This window comes from Schistocerca piceifrons, chromosome 4, assembly GCF_021461385.2.
Source record: "Schistocerca piceifrons isolate TAMUIC-IGC-003096 chromosome 4, iqSchPice1.1, whole genome shotgun sequence".
Taxonomy (NCBI): Eukaryota; Metazoa; Arthropoda; class Insecta; order Orthoptera; family Acrididae; genus Schistocerca; species Schistocerca piceifrons.
Window position 1 is genome coordinate 571,043,516 of NC_060141.1, and position 13,247 is coordinate 571,056,762.

The following is a 13,247-nucleotide window of genomic DNA, read 5'->3' on the forward strand; positions in this document are numbered from 1 at the left end:
AAACAGGAGTCGATTTAGAAGAGATAGGGGATCCAGTATTAGAATCGGAATTTAAAAGAGCTTTGGAGGACTTGCGGTCAAATAAGGCAGAAGGGATAGATAACATTCCACCAGAATTTCTAAAATCATTGGGGGAAGTGGTAACAAAACGACTATTCACGCTGGTGTGTAGAATATATGAGTCTGGCGATATACCATCTGACTTTCGGAAAAACATCATCCACACAATTCCGAAGACGGCAAGAGCTGACAAGTGCGAGAATTATCGCACAGTCAGCTTAACAGCTCATGCATCGAAGCTGCTTACAAGAATAATATACAGAAGAATGGAAAAGAAAATTGAGAATGCGCTAGGTGACGATCAGTTTGGCTATAGGAAAAGTAAAGGGACGAGAGAGGCAATTCTGATGTTACGGCTAATAATGGAAGCAAGGCTAAAGAAAAATCAAGACACTTTCATAGGATTTGTCGACCTGGGAAAAGCGTTCGACAATATAAAATGGTGCAAGCTGTTCGAGATTCTGAAAAAAGTAGGGGTAAGCTATAGGGAGAGACGGGTCATATACAATATGTACAACAACCAAGAGGGAATAATAAGAGTGGACGATCAAGAACGAAGTGCTCGTATTAAGAAGGGTGTAAGACAAGGCTGTAGCCTTTCGCCCCTACTCTTCAATCTGTACATCGAGGAAGCAATGATGGAAATAAAAGAAAGGTTCAGGAGTGGAATTAAAATACAAGGTGAAAGGATATCAATGATACGATTCGCTGATGACATTGCTATCCTGAGTGAAAGTGAAGAAGAATTAAATGATCTGCTGAACGGAATGAACAGACTAATGAGTACACAGTATGGTTTGAGAGTAAATCGGAGAAAGACGAAGGTAATGAGAAGTAGTAGAAATGAGAACAGCGAGAAACTTAACATCAGGATTGATGGTCACGAAGTCAATGAAGTTAAGGAATTCTGCTATCTAGGCAGTAAAACAACCAATGACGGACGGAGCAAGGAGGACATCAAAAGCAGACTCGCTATGGCAAAAAAGGCATTTCTGGCCAAGAGAAGTCTACTAATATCAAATATCGGCCTTAATTTGAGGAAGAAATGTCTGAGGATGTACGTCTAGAGTACAGCATTGTATGGTAGTGAAACATGGACTGTGGGAAAACCGGAACAGAAGAGAATCGAAGCATTTGAGATGTGGTGCTACAGACGAATGTTGAAAATTAGGTGGACTGATAAGGTAAGGAATGAGGAGGTTCTGCGCAGAATCGGAGAGGAAAGGAATATGTGGAAAACACTGATAAGGAGAAGGGACAGGATGATAGGACATCTGCTAAGGCATGAGGGAATGACTTCCATGGTACTAGAGGGAGCTGTAGAGGGCAAAAACTGTAGAGGAAGACAGAGATTGGAATACGTCAAGCAAATAATTGAGGACGTAGGTTGCAAGTGCTACTCTGAGATGAAGAGGTTAGCACAGGAAAGGAATTCGTGGCGGGCCGCATCAAACCAGTCAGTAGACTGATAACAAAAAAAAAAAAAAGTTGCTGTTTGCTGCAATTGCTGAAGTTCGTGTTATGAAGGTTTGCTGCGAGGTATGTGACTTATAAAAAAATGGGGTTCGTGATTGAAATGAGTTCGGCTATTAACATAGTTAGAGGTAGTTTCATATTTATTTAATTTCATATTTTTTTGGGATTTTTATTATTGTTAGGATTTCTTGCAATTTATGGCCATTCTTTTGTGTTAATTATTGGAAATCATGTTGTTAATGTACAGCAGTCAGATTACGTTGGGCTTGTATATTGTGGGTAATAAATGGCTCGAACGGCTCTGAGCACTATGGGACTTAACTTCTGAGGTCATCAGTCCCCTAGAACTTAGAACTACTGAAACTTAACTAACGTAAGGACATCACACACATCCATGCCCGAGGCAGGCTTCCAACCTGCGACCGTAGCGGTCGCGCGGATCCAGACTGTAGCGCCTAGAAGCGCTCGGCCACACCGGCCAGCAGGTAATAAATGAATAGGTTAAGTTTGAGTTGTCTTTGTCAAGGAAAATTCTGTAGATCAGTGTTTAATAAAAAAAATAATTAAAGAGTTAGTTTCAAAGGAAATAAATAATGCTTGAAATAATTGGAATACTATTCTGAGATCGAAAAGAGTTCTGATGTAACAGCAGATACAGTACCTCCACACGGCACCAATAGCGTCATGAAGCCGGTCGCTTAGGCAATAACCTAATTCTAGAACGCGCACAGTACATTCTCTTGAGCCCTTTCGAAGCCGCAGATCCGCCTTTCAGCGTCGGACTGAGCAGCACGATACGTCGTAAAACGTACGTGCGTTACAGTGCTCTGGGTTCACGTGAAAGTCTCCCTGCGATGCGTTCACATTTGTTTCACAGATATAAGTGAAGCCATGGTGTCCCAAGGCATCACTGAATTCGCTGAGGAATTCTTAGAGCGTGCAAAGCGAAGGACCGAACAAAAGAATTCGCCTACATATAGTAGTCGAGAATTTTGTGCTGTGGGTTTTGGCTCTTTCTGGATACGAGGAACATCAGATATGACCCCTCCCTCCAGGGAATGATAAAGGAAGCCTGGATCATTTTGAATGAATCTACGACTTAATAATCGGGAATAATACTGAAATGAACTGCCAAGAAAGCAACTGGTTAAAAACAGTCTTTAGCGTAAGACAGCTATGGGAAAGTACCTCATTTTCATATTGTTACTTTCGTCTTCAATACAGTACGTTATCTAAATTATTTAAATCTACTTTCATCTTAATTACAGTGCGTCAATCAAATTTTATAAATCGATTTACGGTATTAAGTGAGTTTCACGATTCTGAGAATCCAGAGAGGTGATAGACAACAAATTGCGAGATTTCTGCATTACAGTTGCTTATTGTTAAATTATGTAGGGCATCAGTAGGTTTTGTTTTATTTCTTTAACTTCCAGTTAGAAGTATTCCAAGGACTCTGTGATCCAAGAGTAAAAGAAAATGTGCTAAATTATAGTACTAAAAGTATTGGAAGCAGCATTGCTGTTGTTGTTGTGGTCTTCAGTCCTGAGACTGGTTTGATGCAGCTCTCCATGCTACTCTATCCTGCGCAAGCTTCTTCATCTCCCAGTACCTACTGCAACCTAAATACTTCTGAATCTGCTTAGTGTATTCATCTCCTGGTCTCCCTCTACGATTTTTACCCTCCACGCTGCCCTCCAATGCTAAATTTGTGATCCCTTGATGCCTCAAAACATGTCCTACCAACCGATCCCTTCTTCTAGTCAAGTTGTGCCACAAACTTCTCTTCTCCCCAATCCTATTCAATACCTCCTCATTAGTTACGTGATCTACCCACCTTATCTTCAGCATTCTTCTGTAGCACCACATTTCGAAAGCTTCTATTCTCTTCTTGTCCAAACTAGTTATCGTCCATGTTTCACTTCCATACATGGCTACACTCCATACAAATATTTTCAGAAACGACTTCCTGATACTTAAATCAATATTCGATGTTAACAAATTTCTCTTCTTCAGAAACGATTTCCTTGCCATTGCCAGTCTACATTTTATATCCTCTCTACTTCGACCATCAGCAGTTATTTTACTCCCTAAATAGCAAAACTCCTTTGCTAATTTAAGTGTCTCATTTCCTAATCTAATTCCCTCAGCATCACCCGATTCAATTTGACTACATTCCATTATCCTTGTTTTGCTTTTGTTGATGTTCATCTTATATCCTTCTTTCAAGACACTGTCCATTCCATTCAACTGCTCTTCCAAGTCCTTTGCTGTCTCTGTCAGAATTACAATGTCATCGGCGAACCTCAAAGTTTTTACTTCTTGTCCATGAATTTTAATACCTACTCCGAATTTTTCTTTTGTTTCCTTTACTGCTTGCTCAATATACAGATAGAATAACATCGGGGACAGGCTACAACCCAGTCTCACTCCTTTCCCAACCACTGCTTCCCTTTCATGCCCCTCGACTCTTATAACTATTTCTGTACAAATTGTAAATAGCCTTTCGCTCCCTGTATTTTACCCCTGCCACCTTCAGAATTTGAAAGAGAGTATTCCCGTTAACATTGTCAAAAGCTTTCTCTAAGTCTACAAATGCTAGAAACGTAGGTTTGCCTTTTCTTAATCTTTCTTCTAAGACAAGTCGTAAGGTTAGTGTTGCCTCACGTGTTCCAACATTTCTACGGAATCCAAACTGATCTTCCCCGAGGTCCGCTTCTACCAGTTTTTCCATTCGTCTGTAAAGAATTCGCGTTAGTATTTTGCAGCTGTGACTTATTAAACTGATAGTTCGGTAATTTTCACATCTGTCAACACCTGCTTTCTTTGGGATTGGAATTATTATATTCTTCTTGAAGTCTGAGGGCATTTCGCCTGTCTCATACATCGTGCTCACCAGATGGTAGAGTTTTGTCATGACTGGCTCTCTCGAGGCCATCAGTAGTTCTAATGGAATGTTGTCTACTCCCGGGGCCTTGTTTCGATTCAGGTCTTTCAGTGCTCTGTCAAACTCTTCACCCAGTATCTTATCTCCCATTTCGTCTTCATCTACATCCTCTTCCACTTCCATAATATTGTCCTCAAGTACATCGCCCTTGTATAAACCCTCTATATACTCCTTCCACCTTTCTGCCTTCCCTTCTTTGCTTAGAACTGGGTTGCCATCTGAGATCTTGATATTCATACAAGTGGTTCTCTTCTCTCCAAAGGTCTCTTTAATTTTCCTGTAGGCAGTATCTATCTTACCCCTAGTGAGACAAGCCTCTACATCCTTACATATGTTCTCTAGCCATCCCTGCTTAGCCATTTTGCACTTCCTGTCGATCTCATTTTTGAACGTCTGTATTCCTTTTTGCCTGCTTCTTTTACTGCATTTTTATATTTTCTCCTTTCATCAATTAAATTCAATATTTCTTCTGTTACCCAAGGATTTCTATTAGCCCTCGTCTTTTTACCTACTTGATCGTCTGCTGCCTTCACTACTTCATCCCTCAGAGCTACCCATTCTTCTTCTACTGTATTTCTTTCCCCCATTCCTGTAAATTGTTCCCTTATGCTCTCCCTGAAACTCTCTACAACCTCTGGTTCTTTCAGTTTATCCAGGTCCCATCTCCTTAAATTCCCACCTTTTTGCAGTTTCTTCAGTTTCAATCTGCAGTTCATAACCAATAGATTGTGGTCAGAATACACATCTGCCCCTGGAAATGTCTTACAATTTAAAACCTGGTTCCTAAATCTCTGTCTTACCATTATATAATCTATATGATACCTTTTAGTATCTCCAGGATTCTTCCAGGTATACAACCTTCTTTTATGATTCTTGAACCAAGTGTTAGCTATGATTAAGTTATGCTCTGTGCAAAATTCTGCAAGGCGGCTTCCTCTTTCATTTCTTCCCCCCAATCCATATTCACCTACTATGTTTCCTTCTCTCCCTTTTCCTACTGACGAATTCCAGTCACCCATGACTATTAAATTTTCGTCTCCCTTCACTACCTGAATAATTTCTTTTATCTCGTCATACATTTCATCAATTTCTTCATCATCTGCAGAGCTAGTTGGCATATAAACTTGTACTACTGTAGTAGGCATGGGCTTTGTGTCTATCTTGGTCACAATAATGCGTTCACTGTGCTGTTTGTAGTAGCTTACCCGCACTCCTATTTTTTTATTCATTATTAAACCTACTCCTGCATTACCCCTATTTGATTTTGTATTTATAACCCTGTAATCACCTGACCAAAAGTCTTGTTCCTCCTGCCACCGAACTTCACTAATTCCCACTATATCTAACTTTAACCTATCCATTTCCCTTTTTAAATTTTCTAACCTACCTCCCCGATTAAGGGATCTGACATTCCACGCTCCGATCCGTAGAACGCCAGTTTTCTTTCTCCTGATAACGACGTCCTCTTGAGTAGTCCCCGCCCGGAGATCCGAATGGGGGACTATTTTACCTCCGGAATATTTTACCCAAGAGGACGCCATCATCATTTAATCATACAGTAAAGCTGCATGTCCTCGGCAAAAATTACGGCTGTAGTTTCCCCTTGCTTTCAGCCGCTCGCAGTACCAGCACAGCAAGGCCGTTTTGGTTAATGTTACAAGGCCAGATCAGTCAATCAACCAGACTGTTGCCCCTGCAACTGCTGAAAAGTCTGCTGCCCCTCTTCAGGAACCACACGTTTGTCTGGCCTCTCAACAGATACCCCTCCGTTGTGGTTGCACCTACGGTACGGCCATCTGTATCGCTGAGGCACGCAAGCCTCCCCACCAACGGCAAGGTCCATTGTTCATGGGGGGGGGGGGGGGGGGGAGCAGCATTTCGACACAAATACTGCTTCAGCTTTTGCGGCCAGGTAGCGCTGTAGTGATAGCAGACGTGCTGTGAGCTTTACTTCACAATTATACAGATTTAGTGGTTGGTGTAAATCAATATACAGGATGGTCCATTGATAGTGACCAGGCCAAATATCTCACGAAATAAGCAGCAAACGAAAAAACTACAACGAACGAAACTCGTCTAGCTTGAAGGGAGAGACCAGATGGCGCTATGGTTGGCCCTCTAGATGGCGCTGCCATAGGTCAAACGGATATCAACTGTGTTTTTTTAAATAGGAACCTCCAACTTTTATTACATATTCGTGTAGTATTTTTTTTTGGTCATCAGTCTACTGACTGGTTTGATGTGGCCCGCCACGAATTCCTTTCCTGTGCTAACCTCTTCATCTCAGAGTAGCACTGGCAACCTACGTCCTCAATTATTTGCTTGACGTATTCCAATCTCTGTCTTCCTCTACAGTTTTTGCCCTCTACAGCTCCCTCTAGTACCATGGAAGTCATTCCCACATGTCTTAGCAGATGTCCTATCATCCTGTCCCTTCTCCTTATCAGTGTTTTCCACATATTCCTTTCCTCTCCGATTCTGCGTAGAACCTCCTCATTCCTTACCTTCGTGTAGTACGTAAAGAAATTTGAATGTTTTAGTTGGGCCACTTTTTTCACTTTGTGATAGATGGCGCTGTAATAGTCACAAACGTGTAAGTACGTGGTATCACGTAACATTCCACCAGTGCGGACGGTATTTGCTTCGTGATACATTACCCCTGTTAAAATGGACCGTTTAACAATTACGGAGAAGGTCAATATCGTGTTGATGTATGGTTATTGTGAGCAAAATGCCCAACGGACGTGTGCTATGTATGCCGCTCGGTATCCTGGACGACATCATCGCCTCGTAATGACTGGGTGTTGTGTGATGTCCTTAGGTTAGTTAGGTTTAAGTAGTTCTAACTTCTAGGGGACTGATGACCATAGATGTTAAATCCCATAGTGCTCAGAGCCATTTGAACCATTTGAACGACATCATCCAAGTGTCCGGACCGTTCACCGGATAGTTACATTACTTAAGGAAACAGGAAATGTTCACCCACATGTGAAACGTCAATCACGACCTGCAACAAATGATGATGCTGTCGCGGCTAATCCGCAGATCAGTAGCAGACAAATTGCGCGAGAATCGGGAATCTCAAAAACTTCGGTGTTGAGAATGCTACATCAACATCGATTGCACCCGTACCATATTTCTATGCACAAGGAATTGCATGGCGACGACTTTGAACGTCGTGTACAGTTCTGCAACTGGGCGCAAGAGAAATTACGGGACGATGACAGATTTTTTTGCACGCGTTCTATTTTTCGACGAAGCGTCTTCACCAACAGCGGTAACATAAACCAGTATATTATGCACTATTGGGCAACGGAAAATCCACGATGGCTGCAAGTGGAACAATAGCGACCTTGGCGGGTTAATGTATTGTGCGGCATTATGGGAGGAAGGATAATTGGCCCCCATTTTACCGATGGCAGTCTAAATGGTGCAATGTATGCTGATTTCCTACGTAATGTTCTACCGATGTTACTACAAGATGTTTCACTGCATGACAGAATAGCGATGTACTTCCAACATGATGGATGTCCGGCACATAGCTCGCGTGCGGTTGAAGCGGTATTGAATAGCATATTTCATGACAGGAGGATTGGTCGTCGAAGCACCATACCATGGCCCGCACGTTCACCGGATCTGACGTTCCCGGATTTCTTTCTGTGGGGAAAATTGAAGGATATTTGCTATCGTCTTCCACCGACAACGCCTGACAACATGCGCCAGCGCATTGTCAACGCATGTGCGAGCATTACGGAAGGCGAACTACTCGCTGTTGAGAGGAATGTCGTTACACGTATTGCCAAATGCATGGAGGTTGACGGACAACATTTTGAGCATTTATTGCATTAATGTGGTGTTTACAGGTAATCACGCTGTAACAGCATGCGTTCTCATAAATGATAAGTTCACAAAGGTACATGTATCACATTGGAACAACCGAAATAAGATGTTCAAACGTACCTGCGTTCTGTATTTTAATTTAAATAACCTACCTGTTACCAACTGTTCGTCGAAAACTGTGAGCCATATGTTTGTGACTATTACAGCGCCATCTATCACAAAGCGAAAAAAGTGGTCCAACTAACACAATTCATATTTCTTTACATACTACACAAATGTGTAATAAAAAATGGGGGTTCCTATTTAAAAACACGCTGTTGAAATCCGTTTGACCTTTGGCAGCGCCATCTTGCGGGCCAACCATAGCGCCATCTGGTTTCCTCCTTCAAGCTAGACAAGTTTCGTTCTTTGTAGTTTTTTCGTTTGACGCTTATTTCGTGAGATATTTGGCCCGGTGACGATCAATGGACCACTCTGTATATACTAAATATAAGCGTGGTTTGTCTGTACGTGCTGATATTACTCTGCAACTCAGCCCCTCGGCCCCTAGGGGTTATATGGTGTTGTAACCCTCCATTCTCCATCGGTGGACAAGTTTTCGGTTTGGAACTGCAGGGGTTGATACCGAAAATTTCGGTGTCAAAAGAGAACATCGCACCAACGGACCTCTTATGGGAAGTCCATGAATCACATTTCTTCTATTAGAATGTCCAAGAATGCTGCAAAATCTTTCAGTGTCCGAGAATGTTACAGAGTTTTCTATAATGTTTGAGAATGTATACTGGCCCATAAAAAGTCATTGCAAACTTCAGATAGAGCGCTACAAGTTCTCCGAAGTAGTTCAGAATTACTGGCAGGTAAGTTAGTTACACTTTCTGAAGATTTTCGGTAACTTTTCCAAATATTCCAAAATGGACTCAAGCGGATGAAATTAGTGCGTGATGGAAGCAATCATTTCTCTGGCGTCGAGTGAAGAAAGTACAATTAAGAAAATGATTTATGTAACATTGCCAACAATCTAGATGAATTAATAAACAAAGTTTATCCTAATACTTTCCAAATTATTCAAATATAACTGGTTATTTGAAAGAGTCATTTATCGGTAAGAAATGACGTAGTTGACAATATTAGTTTAAAAATTAAAAATTAGATTACTGGCGAGGAAAGGATGTATAAATCAATAGATTCTGTGGTTGATGCAAATGAAAGTGTTATTTTCTAATTCGATGAAAGTTTCAGGAATGCCTTAACATGGTTTACAATTAAAAGTAGGATCTCCAATTATTTTGATGAGAAATTTAGGTTCACCAAGATTATGTAATGGAAGAAGAATCACAGTGAAACACTATCAAGCAATACAATTGAAGCAAAATTACTCTCAGGAAAAGATAAAGAAAAAACATTATTTATTGCCGCCTTCCGCTCATCTTTACTTAACTGCAGTTTCAATTCAAAACGTTGGAATTTTCAGTAAGATAAGTATTTTGCATCACTACATATAAAACTCAACGACAAATGTTAAGATATTGTGGTATTAATTAAAAAGAAATCATGCTTTTCTCGCGGTCACTCATATGTAGCTTGCTTTAGAGTGCGAAACATAAGGACTTTGTACAGGGTGAATCACCTAAAACTTGAACTGTAAGTGTTGCGGAAATGAAAAGTGCCACTGATGTGCGGTTTTCACAGAATGAATAGATAGTCAGGGGCTCGTATTGTTAACCAGTGCTGCGCGGGATTAGCCGAGCGGTTTGAGGCGCTGCAGTCATGGACTGTGCGGCTGGTCCCGGCGGAGGTTCGAGTCCTCCCTCGGGCGTGGGTGTGTGTGTGTGTTTGTCCTTAGGATAATTTAGGTTAAGTAGTGTGTAAGCTTAGGGACTGATGACCTTAGCAGTTAAGTCCCATAAGATTTCACACACATTTTAACATCTTTTTGTTAACCAAGTAAACAAACTGTAATAACACTTAAAAAGTGTATTTTTTGCTGTAACATAACGCTTTTTCAAAGCAGACTAAAAGTAGGATAAATTAGAATGTCTGTGGTAATTATTGCAGGAGTGTAGTGCGAGTCCACGAGTTATCTTATTTTCAAAGTTCCGACACTGACACTTCGTGTCATTCAACCTGCGTAGTTAACAGGTACGATGTTGTTGCGTTTGCTTATACTGTACTTGTGTGTTCTTTCAGTGCATTGCGACTTGCTAATCAGTTAGTGAGCGACAGTCCAAACAACAGGTCGTGAGTGGGCGATGCAATTTACCAGTGCGGAAAAAGCAGACATACTCATGGTGTACGGAGAATTCAGGAAGAATGCAGTTCGTTCTTTCACGGCGTACGCGGCAAGATATCCCAATAAATGTCAACCATCTCGGCGGTTATTTATCATCATCTTCAACCAGTTACGAGAAAGTGGCAGAGTAACACCTGACAACGTAACAGAAGGAAACAAGTGACGGCAGAAGAGGGGAAAATTAATGTTTTTGCTGCTGTTTAAGTTGATCCGCATATTAGTTCCCGTTCAATCGCACGAGGAAGTGGCATGAGTCAGGCAAGTGGCTATGCATTCTCCATCGACATCGGTTCCGTCCCTAACGATTATGAGAATCGTGTTAACTTCTGTACATGGGCACTAAACCAGGATACTCCAATCGTATCATGTATCTTGTTTAGTGATGAAGCCATGTTTACCAATCATGGCTAGGTAAACGGCGGAACATGCACGCCTGGTCTGCTTACAATACCCGTGGGCTTCGTGAGGTAGAACGTCGGCGGCCATGGTGTCTAAACCTGTGGTGTGGGATAGTGAAACAATAGCGGTTTTCACAGACGGGACACTGAACGCGCGGAAGTATCGCAGCGTCCTAACAGACCACCTGCCACTAATGCTAGAAGACTTTCCTGTGCAGTCTAGGAGGAACCTGTGGTTCCTACATGATGGCTGTCCAGCCCATAGTGCACCAAGTACTACAGTATGTCCTCACGAATTGTTTCCAAATCGTTGGAGTGAACGCAGAGAACTAGCATCTCGGTCGGTCCGTTCCCCATATATGTAGACTTTTTTATGTGGAAAGGTGAAAGCGCTGTCTACAAGGACAGACCAACTACACCCGATAATAATCCACGTATTACTGCTGCCTGCTCGGACATCGCTGAAATGCTAGACCGTGTGCAACAGTTGCTCCATACCGGACTGGTAGCGTGTTCAAAAAACATGGTTCAAATGGCTCTGAGCACTATGGGACTTAACATCTGTGGTCATCAATCCCCTAGAACTTAGAACTACTTAAACCTAACTAACCTAAGGACATAACACACATCCATGCCCGAGGCAGGATTCGAACCTGCGACCGTAGCGGTCACGCTGTTGCAGACTGAAGCGTCTAGAACCGCAGGGCCACACCGGCCGGGCCTGGAAGTGTGTATTGCGGTTGCCGATTTTGAACACAACCTGTGATGGTCAGTTGTCTCGTTACTGGTCAGAATCCACATAACTAATGTATCTACATCTACACAGGTATACGGCAAGCTACCGTAGGGTGCGTGGTGGAGGGTACCCTGTACCTCTACTTGTCACTTCCTTTCCTGTTCCACTCTCGCAAATGAAGCGAGGGAAAAACGACTGCCTATGTGTCTCCGTATGAGCCCTAATTTGTAGCATCTTACGTTAGTGGTCCTTACGTGCAGTGTATGTTGGCTGCAGTAGAATCGTTCGGCAGTCAGCTTCAAATACCGGTTCCCTAAATTTTCTCAATACCGCTTCTCGAAAAGAACGTCACCTTCCCTCCAGGGATTCCCATTTGAGTTCCCGAAGCATCTATAACACTTACGTGTTGTTCGAACTTACCTGTAACAAATCTAGCAGCCCGCCTCTAAACTGCTTCTCTGTCTTCCTGCAATCCGACCTGGTACGAATCCCAAACACTCGAGCAGTATTCAGGAACAGATCGCACCAGTGTCCTATATGCGATTTCCTTCACAGGTGAACCACTCTTTCCTGAAATTCTCCCAGCAAACCGAAGTCGACCAATCGGCTTCCCAATCACAGTTCTCACATGCTCGTTTCACCTCATATCACTTTGTAACGTTACGCCCATATATTTAAATGACTTGACACTGTCAAGCAGGACACGAATAATACCGTATCCCAACATTACATGTTTGTTCCTCCTACTCATCCGCATTAACTTACATTTTTCCACATTTAGAGCTAGCTGCCATTTATCACACCAACTGGAAGTTTTGTCTAAGTCGTATCATCGTAGAGTCACTCAACTTCGACACCTTATCGTACATCACGACATCATCAGCAAACAACCGCAGATTGATGCCAACCCTGTCCAACAAATTATTTGCGTATATTGAGAACAACAGCGCTTCTGTCACACTTCCCTGGGGCACTCCTGACGATACCCTTGTCTCTGATTAACACTCTTTGTCGAGGACAACAAAATAAAACGGTTCTGAGCACTATGGGACTTAACATCTGAGGTCATCAGTCCCCTAGAACTTAGAACTACTTAAACCTAACTAACCTAAGGACACCACACAGATCCATGCCCGAGGCAGGATTCGAACCTCCGACCGTAGCAGTCGCACGGTTCCGGACTGAAGCGCCTAGAACCGCTCGGCCACCACGGACGGCGAGGACAACATTCTGGGCTCTATTACTTAAGAACTCTTCGAGCCGTTCACTTATCTGTGAGCTTATTCCACATGCTCGTACCTTTCTTAAGAGCCTGCAATGGGGCACCGTGTCAAATGCTTTCCGGAAATCTAGAAATATGGAATCTGCCTGTTGTCCTTCATCCATAGTTCTCAGTATATCGAGTGAGAAAAGGACAAGCTGAGTTTCGCATGAGCGATGCTTTCTAAAACTATACTGGTTCGTGGACACAAGCTTCTCAGTCTCAACAAAGTTTATTAT